At 44.3% G+C, this 18,506-nt stretch overlaps 2 protein-coding genes across 2 annotated transcripts in view; one reads left to right on the top strand and one right to left on the bottom strand.

Moving 5' to 3' along the window:
• Window positions 1-18,506, bottom strand: part of SNW1 (SNW domain containing 1) — a 1,184,582-nt gene that overhangs the window by 507,967 nt on the left and 658,109 nt on the right. The window lies entirely within an intron of this gene.
• Window positions 15,406-18,506, top strand: part of LOC126959123 (neurexin-3) — a 792,314-nt gene continuing 789,213 nt past the window's right edge. Inside the window, exon 1 of the mRNA XM_050798071.1 lies at window positions 15,406-15,536. The gene's annotated coding sequence lies outside the window, so the exon portion shown is untranslated. The remainder of the gene's footprint in view (window positions 15,537-18,506) is intronic.

Genomic DNA, 18,506 nt, shown 5'->3' with positions numbered 1-18,506 from the left:
CCCCATCCCAGTGTCCCACTGGCATGGTGCAATATGTTATGTGTTGGGTCTTTTCAGATTGGCTGACATGATGCACGGCATACTTGGATGTTGTTGAAGTACTTACACATTGCTTGAGTAGAGTTTGAATGAAAGAGGATTATTTAACTCTTTGAGTAGTAGGATTGGGCTTCCTGGAGGAATTGAGGTGAAAGATCAAAAAGTTGACTGTTGCTTGGCTTAGGCCAAGAGGGTAAAGAGGAGTATTCCGGGTAGAGGGAACAGTCTGTGCAGAGGTAGAGGGACAGCAGGGTGCACTAGAGACAAAGATTGCTGAGGGAAGAGCCAGCTGCATGATGAGAGGGATGCATCTAAAGAGGTGGCAGACAGCTGGGAAAGTGCCTCGCCTGCCAGGCCAGAGTTTGGACTCCATGTTGAGAGTCACCAAGAGTCACTGAAGAGCTCTAAGGAAAGGAGTTGTGTGCTCGAACTGAAATTATGCCAAGACCATCTTGGCTCCAGTTTAGGAATGGGTGAGAGAGGACCAGGACTGAATGCAGAGAGATAAGTGTGGAGTCTAGGTCAACTATTCAGGTAAGAGATGGTGATGGAATTAAGTGGCAGTGAGGATAGAGAGGGGTAGGCAGGCAGAAGGGAAGAGTTTGTATTTGTGGGTGCCGATTGATGAGGCCAAGAAACCAGATCACAAAGCAGATGTGGGGGCTGCTGGGAGGTTGATGTATCCAGGTTGTGGCATATTGTGTTTGAGGTACCTGTGGGGCACAAAAGTGGAGATGCCCTGTCTTTTTGTTTTGTAAAGTACCCAGTAGAGGCTTACTTTTGTCCTGTGACACCATGGAGGAGTTTCTCTATGTACAATGAAGCTTTTCTTCCAAAACCTTTTCATGACTCCTTCTCCCAGGTGTTCACACCATTCCTGTGAAGTGGACGAGGGGAGCTTCTCTTAATGCAAAGCGTTCAGACACAGTATCCCATGAAATGGCGTTCATGTTTTCTTGGAATACAGCCATGCAGGGGTTTCCCACACTCTGCTTGGATCACTCATACCCCAGGAATGCCAGGTTTCTCCTCCTCCAGTCTGCCCAGAGGAGGGTGACTGGAGTGGGGAAGAAACTCTCTCTTGTGCCCTGAGAAGAATGCTTCTCTCTCTGTAAGTAAAGAGGAAGAAAGGCCCAGAGGGCCTAAGAGAGAGAAAAAGAAAAGTGAAAGGCTGAGATGAGATTGCTCCTATTGCTTAACTAGTGGCCTCCTTGGTTGGTAGGGCAACTGGCAGGACTACTGACTGGACTCCTTCCCCAAAATCACTGTCCTGAATGTTCTCAGGGTGGTTACACAGACGCATCTTGAGGTCACTTCGTGGTCCCGTTTCATAACTGGCAGGGATGTTGGAGATTATTTTTTATTTTTTATTTTTTTGAGACGGAGTCTCGCTCTGTCACCCAGGCTGGAGTGCAGTGGCGCGATCTCCGCTCACTGCAAGCTCCGTCTCCCAGGTTCACGCCATTCTCCTATCTCATCCTCCCAAGTAGCTGGGACTACAGGCGCCTGCTGCCACGCCTGGCTAATTTTTTGTATTTTTAGTAGAGACGGGGTTTCACCAGGATGGTCTCAATCTCCTGACCTCGTGATCCTCCCGCCTTGGCCTCCCAAAGTGCTGGGATTACAGGCATGAGCCACTGCGCCCGGCCGGATGTTGGAGATTATTAAGTCCAAACTGTGGCTCAAAGTGGGTGGCGAGCAACTTGTCCAAGGCTACACAGTGAATTGGCCTCCAGGCTTCTTTTCCTATTTTGCCACATTGGACTTTCTTTTTTTTTTTCTTTTTTCTTTTTTTTTTTTTTTGAGATGGAGTCTTGCTCTGTTGCCCAGGCTGGAGTGCAGTGGTGTGATCTTGGCTCACTGCAACTTCCACCTCCTGGGTTCAAGTGATTCTCCTGCCTCAGCCTCCTGAGTACCTGCAATTACAGGCGTGTGCCACCATGCCTGGCTAATTTTTGTATTTTTAGTAGAGAAGGGGTTTCACCATGTTGGACAGACTGGTCTCGAACTCCTGACCTCAAGCCATCAGCCCACCTTGGCTTCCCAAGGTGCTGGGATTACAGGTGTGAACCACTGCGCCTGGCCTTCCCACATTGGACTTTCTAAGGAATATTACCTAGCCACAGATCTATAGGGTGTGTTTGTTTCTTCTCCTTCTTTTTGGTTTGTTTCTTTTATATAACCCTTAAATGTCTTTCTCCAGAGCCCTGCCACCCACCTTCTTCCTGTGCACTCTACCTTTTCTCTCTCTGATATCTTTTCTAATCCTATGCTTTTCACTGCTATTCAAGGGTGGATTACTCCCCAGTTGATATCCCCAGCCTTGAACTCTCTCATACACCTTACATTGCCTGGCTTCTGGTCCTCTCTACCCACAGGCACATCAGGATTGACAGCTGCAAAACCAACAGTGTTGGCTTCAGAGCTACACAGGCAACTCCTACTTGTTCTTACAATTGAGAATCCATAGTAAGTTGAGAATTAGACTTAACACACTCAGGTCTGCGTGTCATCATTTCCTGCATATCTGAGTGGGTAGCATCTCCATCTATCCAGGAATCTGAGCTGGAAAGGTGGAAGCCAACTTCAATATCCCTCTTTCTCCACCACGTTAGTCATCACGCCCTTTTGGTTCTTCATTTAAAATATCTTTGAACTCTACTTGTTCCTCTGTGTCTTTCTTGCCAACAGATCATTATCAGCTTTCAACAGAACACTTTAGTGCCTTCTTGTGGGGGGTCTTCCTACGACCCATTCTTTTTTTTCTTCTGTTTTATGTTTTTCTGACATATGGTGGTAGAAATCTTAAGGAAATAAAACTAAGCACAACATTCCTTGTGTGAAATATTGCCTCCCCTGTAAAATCTTGTTAATGTAGCCTAGGTAGTGGCTAAAAGCCTGGACTCTGGAGTCAGACTGCCTGGGTTTGAATTTCATCTACTTGCTGAGTTAGCATAGGTAGGTTATGTAATCTTTCTGTTCTTCAACTTTCTCACCTATAAAATGGGCGATAATATTAATACCTAATTTGTCGGGTGTTAGAAGGATTCAATGAGTTAACATTTGTGATATGCTTAAAAAAGTGCTTAGCACAGAGTAAATACTATATAAATAGTATTTACTATGTGCTTTGTTAGTGTGTGCCTTGTTAAATAAAATAAATATATATCCTTAGCTTGATCTGGAGGCCTTTCAAAACTGGACACTGTTGACTTCTTCAAGCTCAAGTTCTCTATCCTCCTGCTCTTGACACTGTGCCTCCAATAAAAGTCCAGTTTGCCGTTGTTCAATACCACATTGTTTGTGCTTTTCCTCATGTTTCTTCCCTCTTCCTTCCCACCTCTTCCCCCCTTATAATCCTTCAAATCAGTTATTCATATTTTAAAATCCAGATCAAATGTCTCCTATCTGAGGCCATCCCTATACCAGTGGACACAGGTAGCACTTCTTTCCCTGAGCTACTTCTGTGCCCATGTGTATTTTATTAGAGTGGTGAGACTGGAGCCTCTGGAATGGGACAGATGTAATTCTAATTCTGATTTGGCCACCTTCAAGCTCTGTGACTCTGGGCAAGTTACTTAACTTCTCTGAGCCTCATCTGTAAGATAGGAGTAGGTTATCTACTTGATGAGGCTATGTGAGGATTATATGGCTGTGTGTGTACTAAATGCTGGGTCCAACTCTCAGCACATGGTAAGCTCACAGCAAGTACTGTATTGTTATGATGATTTCCACTAATACAGCCATTAAGTGCTATTTAATTTGTAGTTTGCATATGTGTCCCCATGATGGTTGGGGCCCTGTTTTACTAAGCTTTATAATTCCAGTATCTCCTGTAGTAAATGATCACTAATATTGACGGTTACCTGAACTTCTGGGCCTGGACACTCATCATCCCACTTGAGATAAAATCAGTGTCTTGGCCACACAGACCTCCTAAGCCTTGTCCCCAGCAGGTCAGTTTTGTTTTCTTGAAACTTGTCTGAAGGAGGTGAGTCTCACCTGGGAGGTGACGAGATGTTCTAAACCAAGCAGGTGGTGTGCAGCAAGGTGTGAAGGCTTGACTGGGAGATGTGACTGGAGGTGTGAGGGGGGCCTGAGACCTTGGTGGGCAGGACTGTGCCAGCTGTGGGAAGAGAGGCAGGTGAAACAGGAAGAGCATGGAGAACCTGAGGTAAAGGAGACGGCAGCCAGAGGTGGAGGATTGTGGAGCAGGGCTGAAGGAGAACACAGAGGCTGGACAGGTCTGCTCTTAGGGCAGGTGCGATTACCTCACCTGTCTTCCTCTCTGCTCATGTGCTATATTTGTTCTCACACTGCTATAAAGACATGTCTGAGAACAGGTAATTTATAAAGAAAAGAAGTTTAGTTGACTTACAGTTCGGCACGACTGGGGAGGCCTCAGAAAACTTACAATCATGGCGGAAGGGGAAGAGGCACATTTTACATGGCATCAGGTGAGAGAAAGCTAGCAAGAGCAGGGAAAACTGCCTTATAAACCCATCAGATCTCGTGATAACTCACTACCACAAGAACAGCATGGGGAACCACCCTCATGATACAATCACCTCCCACTTGTCCCTCCCTCAACACGTGGAGGTTATGGGGATTATAATTTGAGATGTGGTTAGGGTGAGGACACAGAGCCAAACCATATCATGTACCTTGCTGAGAAGGGGGCTTTCCCTGAACCCTTTGTTTTAAATTGCAGTCCTCTCCCTCAGCACTCTTAATTCCTTCTTCTCTACTTTATTATTTTTTCCAGAGTACTTGTCACCATTGGGCATACTATTTGTTATATTTATGTATTTGCTTATTATCTGTCTCTCTCCACTAGAATTTAAGAGCCACAAAGGCAAGTATTTTAATCTGTTTACACTGATGTGTCACCAGCACCTAGAACATTGCCTGACACATGATAAGTGCTTAATAAATATTTGTTGAATGAGTGAATCCCACCACACAAGGATCACTGCTTGTCTTAGTCCATTCAGGCTACTATAGCAAAATACCTTCGACTGGGTCATTTAGAAATGACAGATATTTTTTACTCATGGTTCTGGAGAGTGGGAAATCCAGGATCACATTGCCAGCAGATTCAGCATCTGGTGAGAACCAGTTCTTGTAGGTGGCATCTTCAATGTGTGCTCACATGGCAGAAGGGCCGGAAGGGATAAATAAGCTTCCTCTGGCCTCTGCTGTAAGGACACGAATCCCATTCATGAAGGCTTCACCCTCATGACCCAATCACCTCCCAAAGACTCCACCTCTTATTATCACACTGGGGATGGTTTCAGCATATAAACTTAGGTGGGGGAATGTGAGCATTCAGACCGTAACACTGCCATTTATATTTTTGTGTTCATTTAGTAAGTAGGTTTCCAAAAATTTGTTTGAGGTGTAAGCTATGTACAATAAAGTACCTCAATTTTCTAAGTGTACAGTTTGAGTACTGGCAAATATATACACCTGTGTAACAAACACCATAGTCAAGATAGAGAACATCCCCATCACCCCCCAGAAGTTTTTCTGTGCCTCTTGGTGGTCTCTGTCCCCACCCCTGGCCCCAGGCAACCACGGATTTAATTTTTATCATTATTTATGGACTTTTCTGTTTCTGGAATTTTATGTAAATGGACTTATGTCTTGTTTTGCTCAGCATAACATTTTAAAGATTTATTTATGTTGCAAGCAGCCGTGGTAAATCTGATTTTATTGTTGAGCAAATCATTTTTTCTTAAATTTGCCTTGTGGTGTTTTGTGACCACGAGGGAGCATGTGCTCTAGATCCAGACTGCCTGGTTAGAGTTTTGGCTCCACCACTTACCACCTGTGTGACTTTGGGCAGGTTTATTCTCCCAGTGCCTCCAGCCTCTCATCTGTTAAATGGGGTAATGATCATACCTACCTTATAATATTCCAGAGAGAAGAATTAAATGAATTAGACACAAAAAGTGCTTAGAATGGTGCCTGGCACATAGTAAGTATTCAAAAATTGTTAGCTGTTATTACTTCCATTTTGCAAATGAAGAGAAAAACTCCTGAGGCCCAGAAAAGTTGTTTGTCCAGTGTTATTTGGATTGTAAGAAGAATTAGAATTGAGATCTGTCTGATTTCACTCTTTGTCCTGCCATCTCCTAGAGTCTGGTCTTTCTCTTTTGGGCTAGGCTGTTGTGGGTAGCACACACAGAAGGGGGATAAAGGGAAAAAGCAAGTGCTCAGCTTGGGGGATGTCTGAATCCCCACCTCAGTGTTCACTTAGTTTTTCTCTACTGTTTCACCCTCTCCACCACTGTGGGTAGAGTTTCACCCCCTCCTCTGATCTGCCAAGGGAGTGGAGTTGGGCCTTCTTGCCCTTTGCTCCCCTCCTGGGCCCTCTCAGGCAGCTGAGCCTTGCATCAGGAACACCTCTTGCAATCACACAGCATCAGCCCTGTGAGAAGCTAATTTGATAAACCCCACTCCAAAGCTCATTGAACCTGTCTATAACGATGCTTAATTAAAGTGCAGAAACTTTGAAGAGATAGCAAGTTACTGCTTAATGCAATACCAGAGTGCCAGTATTCTACCATCTGCCTCTTTCTCTGCAGTAATTGCTTCCTGACATTTGTTTATTTTAATTAGGAGAGCAGTCTTGATCAAGAGGGAGGGCAGGCAGGGTCAGAACTGTTAGGGAGGAGGAAGAAAGTGGAAAAGGGGGGCTGTGCTGTTGTAGTGGTGACCTAAAGGGGAATCACTGTTGTCTTTATGGTGTAAATGGTTTTATCTTTCCATAGGAATGGAACTGTAGAACTTCCTACCAAGAGTGAAAGCATAAGGCTGACTCTGGGATCATATGCTTAGGGTCTGGGGGTGCCCTTTCAAAAGTATGGGAACTTCTTGGCTAGAAAATGGAGCCTCCTGGTTTGTTAGAAGGGAGAGTGTAGATGGAGCTGGCAGATCTCAGAGTGGTATTCTGAGCACAGCTAACTAGATTACTGTGACTCAGTGGAGACACTTCTAGTACCAATAGGGTCTCAGAGCTGAGAGAGAGAGATGCTCACTCATATCTGTTAGTTTTAATGGTTCTCACTAGTGGTTTCACAGTGTGTCTGGTTATCTTTGATTGCATGCTGGTCATTGTACATGAAAATGATTTATAAGTATAAATTAAGCCTGAGATGAAGAAGGTGCCTTCCTCTACAGAACAATTTTATTTTAGTTTTCTGGCAGACACTTGAGGACACTATAAATCTTGCCCCCTGCCCCCACTTAAATGAAATTAATGGCTTGAGGCTTCCTCAAAAACAAATGATTCAAACCCAGTCTATAGATTATCTTGAGGACTAGTCAATTTCTGATTTATCCTCACCCTTAGGGACCCAGGTTGTTGTGAGGAGGGTCTACTTTTGGTCTTCCTGTTTTATGTGGGTTCTGGTTGTGGATTTTTTTTCTCTTTTGCCCTGCCAGGCTGTCAAAATAAAGATCAAATTTGCTAGACTCAGAAGATGTCTTCAGGGCAAAAGTGATTTTCATACTTGTTTGGATTCCTGTTTCCTTTCACTTTTAGGCTAGTCTTTTCTTACTATCTGATCAGCATTTTGGTGATTTTAAGAAGATACATTGTGCTTTTTATCCAGATCTTTAGTTGTTTTTAATGGTAATAGCTTGCCATTCCCAGAAAAAAAAGTCCCCTGGTAGCAGTTTTTCAATTAGATATATTTTTACTTTTGGCAGTGGGACCTTTTTTTTTTTTTTATCAAATGAAATCTTACATAGAATCTCAGTACCAAAAACAAAACAAAATGAAATAAAAAAGATAAAAGTGGAGCTGTTCTGGTTAAAGTGTGGTTTGGGGGTCTCCAGAGCCTGCCAACTAGGCCTCCCTTTTGTTAGACCCACTTAGAGCACCTCTAAGGCCCTGGGTTTTATGGACATGGCTTAAAAAACTGTTCTGAGGAACTCCCTGGTTTGACTGATTTTGAGGAACCACAGCTTTGGCAAAACTCATCTAGTGCTTTCCTTGGAAACAAATAGTTCTTGATAGTTTAGGATGGCTGGAAGCCTAGGTCTTGGGCAGCATGCTATAAGAAATGACAGGATGTGCTGCCCAAGTCCCAGAGAGCCCCCGTATGAGTCAGGCCAGGTTAGTGGGAATCATCTTAGTCCTTTTAGGAAGACTGATCTGAGATGGGGGGAAGAGAATGGAAGGGGAATTAGGATGAGTTCTCCAAGAGGCAGACATCAAAACAGGATTGATTAGACATGCAAGAATCTTACTGAGGGAGATGCCTATGTAAGATTAAAGGGGAGGGAGAGTGTTCAAACCTTGATGCGGACCTGAGTTCGATGAAAGGAGAGCTCAAGGAAAGATTGAATAGGAAGAGCCTCCTCTGCAGCACAGCTCTGAGAAAGTCTCAGCCAGGCTGATGGGAAGTCCCCAAGCAAGAGCTGATTGTTAGAGGAATCCTGAATTGGATGGGAATGGATTGGCATGAGTACTCCAATGTGCTTGGTTGTTGGCTGGAAGCAGCTTTTGGGGGAGTGGCTGCAATGTGAATGCAGTGATTGATCCAAAAGGTGGTAGCTGTGCTGTTGTAACTCTGCTCTCTGCAGCATGTCCTCTTGAAGGAGATCTCAGTGGTACACTTCCATGGCTACCCTCATAGGGGAGGGCCAGGCCACCCAGAGAGCAATGAGGCATTTGCAGAAACACAGCGAGAGGGAAGGGAGAGCAAAACATATTTTTCCAGACCAGGGGACAGCTATAGTGAACTGTTGTCTGTTTATTCGCCAAAAACTCAGCGTCCAAGCAAGTGGGATTTGCTCAGCTCATGTGAGCACGTTATCTGAGTTTGTTGGAGGCAGGCCTATAGTAGCAGATCCCTCTTCATTACCTAAGGATACCCTGATGTGTCTGGTCCTGTGGTCCCTTCTACTTTACCTCCAGCTTCCTAAAACCTTCCAATGGTTTCAACTGCTCTTAGCATAAAGTCTATACCCTTTATCCTGGCCTTCTGCGCCTGGTCTGGGCCTTTCCTAGCCCTCTATTATTATTGCCTACTATGCTTTCCTCCCTGTCCCTGTTCCAGCCCCACTGGCCTTTCAGTCTCTTGCACTTGCCTTGCCCATTCCTACCACAGGGCCTCTGTCCATGATGTTTCCTCTGCCTGGGGTGTTCTTCTTTCCCCTCTTCTCTTTCCTTCATGTCTCTGCACAGGAGTAACTTCTTCAGGGAGGTCTGGAGTCCCCTCCTAGTGCTCTTTAAGTACTGTGTTCAGGCGTGGTACATTCTGCCTTAGTGACACTTGTCACAGTCAAAGTTTCACATCTTTCCTGGCTGGAATCAGAAATTTCCAAGAATTCCTGATTCTTCTAATAGGCTAAAAGCTCCACAAGAGCAGGGGCTACCTGATGATTGTCCCTCCATGCCGGACACACTGGGGATGCTTAGTCATGATGTTTTGGTCTGTTGGATAATCTACAAAGAGAGTGGTAAAGAGAATAAATGGATATTTGATAAGTAAAAATAAAATAAGTGTAGAAACCAAATAAAAGGCAGAGGGAGGCACACTCCTCCAGAGGTGGGAGTGACTTTCAAAGTCCTTGTTTGCCCAACCTCCTTGTCTCGCATTAGGAGAGACCAAGCATCGGGAGGCCGGTGACTTCCCTGCGTTTACATGGCGAGGGGTGCCAGAGCTGGGGCTCACACCTTTTTTTCTCAACTCTGACTCTCGTGTGCTCTTTGCTGTGGGGGGTCTTGCATGGTCATGGAGCATGAGATTTGAAGGCAAATGCCTGGGTTCCATATGGGCTGTCTTCTCAGAGTTGATATGATCTCGAGTAAGCCATTAACCTGTTGGACTCTTTCTTCATCTGTAAAGTGGGGGTGATCATGTGCATTTTAAATAGAAACTTTGAAGATTAAATGAGATAATATATGAAAGAGTGCTTTTTTTGTAAACTCTAAAGTATTTTACAAATGTCAGTACTGTGCCACGTCTTAGTGTTTTCAAAGAAGCCTAAACCCACTGGAGATGGGGGTGGATGGGGGTACCGTCCAGACCCTGTTGCTGATCCTGTTCCCAAGCCCTCTCTGACCCTCTCCCACTGACCCTGTAGATGAGATCTTTTTAATGTATTTCTAAAAAGGAGCTAAAAAGTTTTTGGAGCATCAGCTCTATGGAGGAGAGAGGAGGCCTGTGGGATGGCCCAGTGTTTTAGCTTCTGGGTCCCGGCTCCCTCATCAGTGGAAGGAAGGGGTTGCATCATGTCTAAAGGCTCCTTTCAGCAGGAAGCTCCATCAATCCTCATGAACAGGTTGAGCTCAAATTAGGAAGGCGAGGCTATTACCAGACAGGCTCCCAAACAGGGCACAAAGCAAGAGGCGGCGGCATGGCTTCCAGCTTGAGAGATTTGTTAGATCCCAGAAAGAACTTTCTGGCATTCAGAGTGGTTAAATGCTGGAAACAGAGAAGGCAACAAAGGTCGTGGAAACTGCGTTCTGGAGGTCTTTATAAAGAGAAGAAAAATTCAACTGGAGCTCTGTCGGAACTGGGGAAATAGACTAGGAAGCACCCGCAGCTGTCTCCTGCCACTGCTTGTTGGTGCTGGGGGTTTCGTTTGTGCTGTGGGAGAGGGGTGGGGGTTCATTTGTGCTGGGGGTTTTGTGCACCTAGGTGGCCATTCTTGGGATCTCCCACATCTGTTCTGGGTTCTAAACTTTGACCCCGTTTCTACTTCTTCCTTCTTAAGGGCATCCTTCCCAGGGCTTGGTCTGGGTGCCATAGCTCCACATACTAAAAGCTCGACATGGTGATTGATAGACTGCTTTGTATGTAATGATAAACATGGGGAATTTCCTGCTAAGATGACCAATCAAAGAGAAAACAGAGGAGCAAGTTTTATTAAAAATTTTTAGGGAGCATGGTATAAAAACTTCCATTGGTTTTATTTTTGCTGCCATTTTTCAGTGTGTATCTGTCTCCCTTCCTCATTTTTAACCCTCTTGAGACTGGATAGAGATTTCCCAATCTAGTATAAAAGTAATTATATTCAAAGACAGATTTTTTTTTTTCTTCCTAAAGGTATCAAGTTAATTGTCTTTTCTGGGGCTGATTGTCTTTTTTTAGTCCAGGTGTGAAATGATAACTTGGTGCTGATGATAGTTTGCATTTGTAAGTCCTTTTCATATACATGATCTCATTTTGTCCTCCAGATGTCTCTGTGACTTGTTCTTTTTGTTCCATTGCTCAGATGAGTAAACTGAGGTCCCACTCGGCAAAGCTCACAGAACCAGTGTCAGCTCTGCTGTGAATACTGCTCTTTTCCCATCTTGTTCTACCACTATACAACACAGCCCCAACAGTGGGGAAGCTACAGGGTTCCTTGTTCTCTAGCTGGCCGGAGCCCCTGAGCTTCCCTGTGGCTGGCAAAGGCAAGCTGGCTTGAGACAGTGTTTTCACTGGTTGGTAGGAGAATGAAGACCTCCCCAGCAATGCAGTGAGTTTGAAAAGGAGCATAGTTTTATGCGTTAGTTTCCTGGGAGAACTCTAACAAAGTACCAGCAACCGGGTGGCTTAACACAACAAAAATGTATTAGCTCATAGTTCTGGAGGCCAGAAGTCTGAAACCAAGGTGTTGGCAGGGCCACACACCCTCTGAAGGCTCTAGGGAAGATTCCTTCCTCGCCTCTTCCCGGCTTCTGGTGTTACCGGCAATCCTTGGCGTTCCTTGACTTGTAGTGGCCTCACTCCAGTCGCCACTTCCATCATCACATGGTCATCTTCCCTGTGTCTGTGTCCATATCTCTCTCTCCGTCTAAGGACACCAGACATTAGATTTGCAGCCCAGCCTACTCCACTATGACCTCATCTTGACTTGATAACATCTGTAAAGACCCTGTATTCAAATAAAGTCACATTCACAGGTACCAGGTGTTAAGACTTCAACATGTCTTTTTCAACCCACAACACCTCATCTTAGTCTAGCCTTCCTGCTTGTTTGATTTAAAAATTACCCTTTTAATACATGAAATTACAGTTCTCATAGATGGTAGTTTTTATTTTATAAATGTATGAGACTCAGAAAAATAACAAACTGTCATATTTCTATCACTCAAGTGAACAATTGACATATATTTTCTTACAATATTTTTTAAGAACAAAAAATTACAAATATAGATTTAAAAATTATTGTTAACCATCTTCTCACTTACATTATCTTCTCTTTTTGCTGAGAGCAGTGGTTCTCAACCAGTGCAGTTTTGGGGGTGCTACTGTCATCTAGTGGGTAGAGGCCAGGGATGTTGCCAATCATCCAACAATGCAAGGAGCGCCTGCAACAAGGAATTATCTAGTCCCAAATGTTAATAGCACTCAGGTTGAGAAACTCTATTTTAAAGAGAAGAAAAATCATGATACTGACCTACATCCTTCTAGAAATATTCATGCTTTTTCATACATTTACAAGCCTGAATGCTGAATGTTATTGTATTGTGCATGAGTATTCTCTTAATGCATACAAATAGTATTTTTTTTTTTTTTTTTTTGAGATGGAGCCTCACTCTTGCTCGGGCTGGAGTGCACTGTTGCAATCTTGGCTCACTGCAAACTCCGCCTCCTAGGTTTAAGTGATTCTCCTGCCTGAGCCTCCCAAGTAGCTGGGATTATAGGCGTGTACCACCATGCTGGGCTAAGTTTTGTATTTTTAGTAGAGATAGGGTTTCACCATGTTGACCAGACTAGTCTCGAATTCCTGACCTCAAGTAATCTGCTTGCCTTGGCCTACCAAAGTGCTGGGATTATGGGTGTAAGCCACCACATCTGGCTTAAATAGCATTCTCTTAATGTGTATAAACAGTGTTATCACATATTTTGCATCTTGCTATTTTCCTTTCTTCAACATTTTTAAAGATTTATCCATGTTCATATATGTATGTGTATATAATATACTTTTGTGATTTCTTTTAACTGGTTTGTAGTTTGTTGTTTTATAAAAAGGCCTTTATTTGAGGCCCAGTGTTCAAAACCAGCCTGGGCAACATAGCAAGACCCTGTCTCTACAGAAAAAAAAGTTACCTAGGCATGGTGGTGCACACCTGTAGTCTTAGCTACTTGGGAGGCTGAGGTGGAATGATTACTGGAGCCTAGGAGTTTGAAGCTATAGTAAGCCATGCTCACGCCACTGTACTCCAGCCTGGGCAACAAAGAAAGACCCTATCTCTCTCTCTTTTTTTCCTAAAGTCTTTACTTGATGAAATAAAAAATTAATCTTATGTCCTTATTAGGCACATTCTCTTTTTGGAGGGATCAAATTTTACTTCCCCATAACATCTGTAAGTCTGGAAACCTGGCCCGATGCCACAGGGTAGACCCCCAGTCCTGGTTAGAAAGCATCTCCATTTTCTGGGATATTAAATCTCTCTGAGAACTTAATCCTTCTAGAATAAAGCAATATCAAAGGCCCCAGGAGTCCTCAATCAGTTGCTAAGAAGAATGAAATTGCATCACAATTCTAATGTGTAGCATCTGTAAGGCATGGCCTTCCTTGGCTTTTCAAATTCTCTACCTTCCCTCATTTCTTTTTCTTACCTTTGGGATTGGAAGAGTCAGAAGTGCCGGAGTACCTAAGCTGTGAGAATTTCCTTTAATGCTTGAGGATTTCTGAAAGAGAGCCCCTCTGTATTGGTTTGAAGGCTGCCATAGTAAACTACTACAGCCTGGGTGACTTAAACAGCTGAAGTCTATCTTCTCACAGTTCTAGAGGTTGAAGTCAAAGGTGTTGGCAGGACTGATTTCTTCTGAGGCCTCTCTCCTGGTGGGCAGATGGCTGCATTCTCTCCGTGTCATTACATTGCTTTCCCTCTGCGTGTATCTGTGTCCAAGTTACCACTTGTTATAAGGACACCAGTTGATTGGATTATGGTCCACCCTAAGGGCCTCATTTTAACTTAATTAGCTCTTTAAATAATCTAACTCCAAATACAGTCACATTAGGTACTGGGGATAAGGAATTTGGGTGGGAGAGGGGATTCAGTTCAGCCCCCAACAATTCCTGTCCAATATACAGGGTGACTATTTCCAGGGGATAGGGAGAATCACTGGAAATTTTATGTGACATCTGATGCTGAGATTTTTAACCCAATGTTAAATTTAAGGTTAGTGGGATTAGAAAATTAGACCTCTTAAAGTGAGGTCCACTGAGATTTTGGTTTCCAGGAGACACTGAATAGCGTGAGAATTTGAAAAAGGCCACTGTTGAGAAACCTCATCAGATAAACACAGACGACCATGTAGCCCAAGTCCAAATTATTAATCTCAAAGGCTGACCAATAAAAGACTCAGTGGAAAGCACCCTGATCCAAGTTAGAAGGCTTGGGTTTCATCTTGGCCCTGCCTCTTGGCCGTGTGACCTCGAACAAGTTACTTAGACTTGATGTCTTAATTTTCCCCATCTCTAAAGTGGAGGTAATAATACATCAGTGGATTTATGCAAGGATAAGATGAGCACGGTGCTGGGTATCTGGTGAGTTTTCAAAAATGTTATTTGTTCCTAGAATCTGAATCTAAGGAGCTTGGACTCTTTCCTATTGGCAGCAAGGAGCTTCTTTAGAAGCCGGGGAGTGATCTGCTTAAATGTGAGTTTTAGAAAGTTAATTCTGGCTTGGAAGCAGTACATTAGGAGAGTTGGAAGGAGAGAGAGGTTGGAAGTACAAAGATCAGCTATTAGGCTTTTGAAATAATCCAACTGATGAAGACCTGTTTGAACTGAGTTACTGAGGTGGATGGGGATGGAGGGTAGAAGGGGAGAGGGGTATAGAGAGAGAAAAGGAGAGAGAAGGAAAGGAGGGATATTAAGGAGATAGCTTCAGAACATAAGAAAATTGATTGGATGTGAGAGTATGAGAGAGAGGAGATGAAGAGAGTGGGATAATGCCCAGGTTGCTAGCTGGGCCTACTGAGTGAATGAATGAGAATACTAAGGAGGATAAATTCAGAAGGAACAGTTAAGAGAGGATGTGAAGGAGGAAAACAATGAGTTTGGTTGTAGTCAGAGTATGTCTGAGTTGTGTGGGGGGCATTCAGGACTAAGAGGGTCAGGGATAGTGAGTAGTTTGTGAAGAGATCTGGAGATGGAGCTCCAGGGACCCTGACATCTGAAGGGTATCTGAAGAGTGACAGGGAGAAAAGGAGCACCTGAGAGTGACTTTCAAAGGTGTGCAGAGAGGGAGGAGGGGGAAGTACCCGAACATGCCAGGAAGGGGGCCCGACAGCAGCAGATGCAGCAGGAAGGCCTGGGAGGTGGGAACTGAGAAGAAGCTCTGGTATGGTATTTTGGAAGCCACTGGTAACTTTGGGGAGAGCTGTGTGAGTCAGGGACATGTGGGGGCAGAAGCCGGAATGCAGAGGATGAGGATAGAAAGGGAGAAATGGAGATGATGAGTTTTGATGGAGAAAAGGATCACAGAGAATATCTTTAAGGCGAGGGAAGAGGGAAGAGTCCCGTTTTCTTATAAGGTAACTGGCATGCTGCTGGGGGAAGGGGGCGAGTGGGGAACCTGTAGAGGTTTGAGAAAGTGTTGATAGAACAGGGTCCCAGGGAGGTCGCAGGGCTGGGAGAAGGAGCACTGGGGAGAAGTCAGTTTTAAAGGGACCATTTTTCATTGAGAAGGGAAGTAGGGAAGGTAGGTAGGAGAGAAAGTGAGTAGCCAGAGGGGAGAGAAGCACAGGCCTTCGTGCCTAAAAGCCTCATTTTTTTTTTTTTCAGTAAAAAAGGATCCCCTGTGGCATCTGCTGAATGAGGAAGGGGAAAAGGGTTTGGAAGAGCTGGAGAAAGGAGCATATTGGGGAAAAGTTGAAGGATTGCTAAGTAGCTGAGGTTGAGAGTGACAGAACCATACTGTAGTTGCATTTGTTGGCATAGATGGGGTTTTGATTTCTAGTACCTATTTGTTTATCAGGAGCAGGGGAAGTGGTTGCTTAGATTCCTCAAGATAGAGAACCAGAGGGTGGTGGAAGTTCAGGGGGTGAGGGAATGATTGACTATGAAACCTCTTCTAGGTAAGAAGTGAAGAGAATGGAGTATAGGAGGGGTGATAGACTGTGAGTGAAGAGATTAGGGTGCCATATAGCTTTGGTCAGGTTAGCAAGGAGGGTTAGGAAGAGACAGGACATAGAAATAAGATTTTTCTGAGATAGGTATTTGTTGGAGAGGTAATTCTGGGTGGGGTTGAAGTCCAGATCGGTGATAAGGGAGTGGGAAAAAAGGTGCAGGTTACTGGAGAGGAGGCACAAAGGCCATGAAGCCAGGGCACTGAGCACATGGGCATTGATCACCATAGTGGGAGTCAGGGTGCAGAGGGAAACATAGCCAGTTACATATCTCAGTGGATGTGGGAGAGTAATCTTGGGGTGATATATGCAGATATTACTGCATAACAAACAATCACAAAAAACTAGGTGGTATGCAATACTAAGCCTTGGTTTAGCTTCCACATCTGGAGGCAGTTGATCTAGGCCATACTCGTCTGGGTAATTCCACTGATCTTGCACCTGCAGTTTGGATGGGGTTTGACTAGGTTGGTCATAGTTGGGGTGGGTGGCTGGAATAGCTCTGGTCATTGACCTCTTGGGACTGGTGGGCTAGACCAGGCATGCTCATCTCATCATGAGGACAGAGGTACCACAGAGCAAACACTTTTCAAACTTTTGGTCATGTCATGCCCACTGATATTTCCTTGGCTAAAGCAAATCATGTGGCCAAGCCAGAATTCAAGATATGGGGAAATAGACTCCACCCGTGCAGGCAGAAGGGGACCATGAGTAAATATTTCTGAACAGTAACATAATTGACTACAAGTGGTAGGTGAGAGCTGTGAAGAGGGAGAGAGGTGGGGTTGCAGATGGCATGAGGCCCTTGAATGATGACATAAGCACAGAGGGGAAGAAAGGATGCTGTCTACTCTGCTCCCATCCTGGGATACACATGGCCCCAACACAGAGCGTTTGGCAAAGAAATCATTTGATTAGAGAAGACGTAGCTTTCTGTATTGCAAGGAGTCAAATACGAACAGTGGGAACTCTGGAGGGCACAGAGGGAAGAATTCAAAAGAGGCATCGGGAGGCGCAGTTGGCTACCCAGGGCCAGAGAGCAGCCGCTGGAGCAGGAAGGTCCTAGCCTTAGGAATAAAGGACACACACACACACACACACACACACACACACACACACAGCTGCTAGAAGAGCGTGGGCTCACCCGAGGTAAACTCTCTCAAAGCCTTATTATTTTGGGAAGGTGTTGTAAAGACCAGCCGCCACGTTGCCTTGAATGAGACTTTGGGTGCTTCTCTCTTCCGGACTAACTGAGGAGGGCAGATGCTTCTCGGCGAGGAGATAGTTTTAGGGGGAGGTGGTCACAGATCCGTACTATACTTGGGATTTCACAATTGCTTTTACTCTGGCAGGGTGTTGGGAACTTTTTTTTTTTTCTTTTTGGCACTACAAATAAGGAAGCCAGAGGGTGAGTGTGGGAAGAAAACTATTTAAATGAAGATACAGTAATAGAAATAACATCCATCCTTGGAAAGAGAGGCTCTACAAGAAAGGTGGATGGGGTGGGGCACATCAGACCTACACTTTATCTCTTTGCAGAGCCTCTCACTACTTTTTGAAGTTCTTGATCTTTACTTTCCCACTAAGCTCTAAGCTCCTTGTAATCAAGGCTGGACTTGTCTTATTCATAGCTTTATGCCCAGTGCTAGCAACACACTCAGAACATAATAGGTGGATGAGTAAATGCATGATGAAAAATTTACAAGTTAGTATATCCATCTCCACATAAAAGAATTCCAAACTTATTTTTGGTAATGTCACTCAACAAATATTTAGGGTCCTCTTGAATATTAATCAGGATGACTAGGCATTCGTGAAGTGTGAGACACAGTGCTTGCCAGATGGTTGCTTGACTTCACTTGCAGCGTTGGGAACACTAACTAACAATGCACAGCCACGTGAAAATGTTTCAGACCTCAGTTTGTCCACCTGCAAAAGGGGGAAGCTGAAGCATTCATTCAGATTTCTTTCCTCCAGGGCCTCTTGGAATCTTTAATATTCTATTGTTCATTGTGATCTCTAAAATGGGGAAATAGTTTGATGCTTCTAAAATGTATATTTTTCTTTCTTTTCTCTTTTTGCCTTCAGAGCATTTTGTGGGACTGGTCTTCTGTGGAGCACATGTTTGGAAATGTGGGCTTGACTAATTTTGCTGGATCAATTCTTGTCAAATTTCTTTTGAAGGTCATTCCCCTCCCACCCTCCTAGATGTGCTTGTATCAAATGTAGTAGTACTTTTTTCTCCTTATGCTTAAAATGGGATGGCTGCTTTTTAGAGCACCCAGTGGATTCAAACATCTGGCTATCTTTTGTTCTGATGATGTTGGAGGTGGATGTTTAGGTTTCAGTGCTGGGTTGTGCCTGCTAAGCTTCTAC

Source organism: Macaca thibetana, chromosome 7, assembly GCF_024542745.1.
Source record: "Macaca thibetana thibetana isolate TM-01 chromosome 7, ASM2454274v1, whole genome shotgun sequence".
In the NCBI taxonomy this organism is placed as follows: domain Eukaryota; kingdom Metazoa; phylum Chordata; class Mammalia; order Primates; family Cercopithecidae; genus Macaca; species Macaca thibetana.
This window is presented reverse-complemented; position numbering and strand designations above follow the sequence as displayed.